Below are 4,802 nucleotides of genomic sequence, written 5' to 3' on the forward strand. Positions count from 1 at the left end.
CAGGAATTGTGAAAAACTGAGTTTAAATGTATTTGGCTAAGGTGTATGTAAATGTCTGACTTCAACTGTAGGTATTGACCCGCTAATTCATCATTCCAGTGTTCACTTTCAGTTATGTAAGAATATAAGCAGTCACTCTAGCTCCATTTTTGTAAGTGAAGACTGAGGACAGTCTTTGATGAGGGGTGCCATGTTCTTGCCGCCATCTGTGGTATCACAGGAGACTGCTACATCCAACTGGTCTTCTGTTTGGGAAACTCTGCCAGTCTTTGGAGCCTGAAGGCGATCTACTCCATGTGTGAGATGGAGCAGGCCAGGGTAGGTGACTAGGTCTTTACTCATCTTAAATCAGCAGACCATCTGCCATTTTCCACCATTACTAACCAGACCATGAAATCAGGGAGCCAACTCAAACAAATTAAAGACCATTCTGGGATACAGAACTTGGTAGACACTGATATAATAAAAAAGGTGTGCTATTCTTTATTTGAAAGAAAATAAAGTTGTTATGGATCCCCATTGGGTGACAATTTATTTATTTTACTAGGCAAGTCAGTTAAGAACAAATTCTTATTTTCAATGACAGCCTAGGAACAGTGAGGCCTAGGAACTGCCTTGTTCAGGGGCAGAACGACAGATTTTTACCTTGTGATTCGATCTTGCAACCTTTCGGTTGGTAGTCCTATGCTCTAACCACCAGGATACCTGCCGCCGACAATAAGTTACATGATGATAAGTTGCAAAAACATCTGCACCTTTCATTTTGCTCTTGTAATAAAAGGTAGATGGAACATAATTATATAGTTTTTGCCATGGGAAGAGTGAGAATGAATATCATAGAAGTCCATAGATGTGTTAAAATGACAAACTTCTCTTCTCCATGTTTCAGATTCGTTCACAACCCCACTTCCAAGATCTCTGCAAGCAACATATCTGTTTGGAATTGGACAGTGCCATGATCAGGGGCGGTTACTGTCCAAGTTGGTCATTGGGAAACTACCTTGGCATTTCTCAGCAATGCCTCATCCTGTCTCAGCCTGACATCTTTGCAGGTGACGGAGAGTCTTCACCTACTCTGCTTTTGCACCCCATACCACCACGATGACAGCCTGGTTGCATATTGTGCAGAGAGGGGCAAGCAAGGTCACTGTGCATCTGTGCCGACTCGGTGCAAACACTCGTGCAGTATTCCAGATATTGCATTAACTGGTTGATGACTTCCTAGGGCGACAGACAATAGAATATCATATTGACTTCCTATTTCTTCTACAAAGTGGCTTTCCAGCTGACATTCTTCAACTTAGTTTCAGCTCTCATCCTGTTCGGCAGTTGCTCTAACCAGACTTTTACTTTCATTGATTTCTGGAACCTACAACTATCCCAGAATCCACCCGCTTCTCTAGAGAAGAGAGTCAATCGAGTTCTCCAAGAGGTTGGATATTTGATACTTGCATCAGGACTGACTTCTAGTGCCACATTTTTCTCAGGGTTGCTGAGCAGCATCACAGCAGTGTGATGCTTTGCTGTGTACCTGGGAACTGCGTCCTTCATCTGTACTCTCTCCGCCCTTGCGTGGTTGCCCAGCTCTCTCACTTTGTGTGAGCACTACACTGTGGCTGCCCCAGCCTCAGTTACTGTTCAGACCTGGAAGCCTTATGGCACGAAAAGCCCTGGCGGGTTCTGGGACACAAGTTCACGAAAGCAATGCCTCTTCACCTTTGGTCAGAAGCTACGAGGGTTGAAGCGAGGATTGTCCGACACCTCCAATGTACTTTTCCTGAAAAATCCTCCCTTGTGGAGTGGTCAAGTTCAGATACATTTGGGTCTGCTGGTTCGCAGTGTTGGCCACAGGTGGAACATATATCTCAGTTGCAGACCCTGGTATGAGACTACCCACTTTAGACAACAGGGCAACTCAGTTATTCCACTCCAGCCATCCCTTTGAAAGATATGATGCTGAATATCGCCACCAATTCATGTTTGAATGACTGGTGAATGGGGAGGACCAGTTTATTACATTAACTCTTGTTTGGGGAGTCATCCTAACCGATAATGGCACTCCCTTTGATCCAAAAAGCAATGGATCTTTAGTTATGGATCCAGAGTTTAACATGAGTAGCCCAGAGGCTCAGGTGTGGTTGAGGGAATTGTGTGGAAGAGTTCAAAATCAAGGCTTTTATTTACCCTCATCGTCATCGTCTGAAAACGAAGGCTCAACAGACAATGTCTGTATTGTCAAGCAACTCATAGATTAGGTGTCTATTCGATGTTGCTCCGAGAATGAGGATGCTTTTCGTTTTTGCTGCAACGCTTTTCCTTTTCCTTACGTACCGGGTGTTTTTGAACAACGCCTGAGCATGATGGTGGCTGAGCCGCAGGCAGAGGGTTATGTGTCCGAGGTTGGAGGCCTAACTTTTGAGGCATACGGGCAAATAGCAGCCCTGGTAATGGTATTTAGAACTACGCACCGCTATAGTTACAACTTTAGTAACACCACCCTTTTCTATAATGATATTGTGTCATGGTTTAATGGAGAAATTTCTAGGGCACCTCTGGGACTTCAGAAGGGATGGATTGTGAGCCAGTTGACACTCTGACTTGCAACAATGTCTAAGCTCAGAGACCCTTGTGGTTAATGGGTTCTCCATAGCTCTAACGTTTGCCTTGCTTCTTCTGACCACATGGAATATTCCACTGAGTATTTATGGCAATGCTGCTGTTGGAGAAAGTGTTTTTGACACCATCGGTTTTTGTCCTTCTAGAATGGCAGCTTAGTGGTGTGGAGGCACTCTGCATATCAGCTGCTGCTGGGCTGTCTTGACTTTTTAGCCAACTACTGCATATCATATAATTCAGCTCCACACGCTGATAGAACTGGAAGAGTTGCGCATTCTCTGAAAATAATGGGCTGTCCTGTAGCAATAGGATCCATGGCCTTTTGCTGTGCGGGCATTATTCTGCTCCCTACTACTGCCTTGTTGTTCAGAAAGCTGGGGATAATCCTATTTCTGGTGAAATGTGTAGCATGTGGATTTGCCACCTTTTTCAGTCTTAAAAAAAACAGTGGTAAAATAATGTTGCCATGTTCATCTAAACAGGGTACTGAAGGTCTGCCATCCTGCTCAGCATCAGAACCTAGGTCCTCGACCTCTGCAGTCAACGGGGCTTTTGGGAGATCAAGAGTTCGAAGGAATTTCAATAAAGACCAGGGTAATTACCTTTACCCAAACCAACAGCACCAAAGACAGCGACAGGTAGGGGGCGGAAGGGAGCCAGAGCAGTATGAGCTTCCGCCATTGGCTTATCAGCTAAGTGAAAGCTTTGAGAACAGCACGTGCACTAGTAAGCTATCCAACAGGGCCTCAGTTCTCTCGGATGACATTCAGTTCGGTGGGCTGAGTCCCAGGAGAGATGTGGAGAGGAGCAACATTGAGGCAGATAGTAAAGAGATCTGTGGTAGGCACCACAAAGGCTGTCACTCACCCCCGGCTTTGTAAACCTCTTCCCCATACAAAGAGAACACCCTACGGCCAGTAGTTGCTCCTCTAGGTGACCTGGCTAATAAAAGGCTCTTGTGCAAGATGTACAGAGGACAGTCTGCTGGCATCAAGCACTGGAACGTATCGCTGTCCTCTTCCTCAAGCATTGAGGAAACCATAATTAATCAAACAATAGAAACAATTTACCAGCCATCCCTCTCAAAGGCTGAGGCCCCCAATAGTCCATTTGAGCATCTACTGCCTACTGTCAACTCAGAGTTCATTTGACGTGCTAGAAGATTCCAATGAGACTTGGCTGAGTGATACTGAACCTGGACCCTCAAACCAACAGATATCTATTGAAGCAGAGGGAGAACTTGAACCACAACCAGGGCACCTTAACGGACAGAGACACACTCTAAGTCTCTCCCTGAGAGAGACCACCTATGAGACAGCCTCTCCCGGATGTGGGAGGGGTCATACAAGCCAGAGTGAAGGACCAGTCATGTTGCCAAACAGTAAACCAGATTTGCCTGATGTATGGATCAAATGAGATGGGCCAAGGGAAGATACAAACTGAATGCGATTTCAAAATAATCTAAGCATGCAAAAGTGTTAAATTCATCGTCAGTCAGCTTCATTCGCTCAATCAGAAACTATCCTTTGATAAAGTATTATCATAAACAGGTCTAGTTAATGCAGATACTGCTTCATGCGGAATGTTATGTTGTGACAAAGATTCTTCATAATGGATTTAGAAATGTTGAAAATTCACAGCTAGACAGACACTGGAACTTGGTTAATCACTGGCCTTTTTGTCTTGGACTGAACCACAAATTGAATAATTTCCCAATACATTTTAGATGTGAGAGAAGGTGCTCTTTTGTTTGAACGCAATGCTTGTGCCTATGCTATTAACTTGTGCCATGAGTTAGAGGCAAAGACCACTAAAACAAGAGGCACACCTCACTTTATCTTAACATGGAAAAGTGATGTAATTCACATCAAATCACTAAAAGTAGTTCAGAGATGGTGTTATATCACACACATTGTGTAACCATTTTACCACTAAAACAAGAGGCACACCTCACTTTATCTTAACATGGAAAAGTGATGTAATTCACATCAAATCACTAAAAGTAGTTCAGAGATGGTGTTATATCACATACATTGTGTAACCATTTTAATGTCAGAAAGTACCACTCATTGCTGTTGCTCAAAGTCAATGCCAAGAAATGTAACATTAATTTGGTAACTGTGAAGACAATTCTGTGTGTATTCATTATTTAGGGGACCTGAACAGCACTGTTGCAGACCTGCAGG

At 43.9% G+C, this 4,802-nt stretch overlaps 1 pseudogene; it reads left to right on the top strand.

Annotated features, from left to right (window-relative positions):
* Nucleotides 1-294: 294 nt before the first annotated feature.
* LOC106610583 (protein dispatched homolog 2-like) lies at nucleotides 295-4,059 on the top strand (annotated as a pseudogene).
* Nucleotides 4,060-4,802: the final 743 nt, after the last annotated feature.

Source organism: Salmo salar, chromosome ssa09 (genome assembly GCF_905237065.1).
Source record: "Salmo salar chromosome ssa09, Ssal_v3.1, whole genome shotgun sequence".
In the NCBI taxonomy this organism is placed as follows: Eukaryota; Metazoa; Chordata; class Actinopteri; order Salmoniformes; family Salmonidae; genus Salmo; species Salmo salar.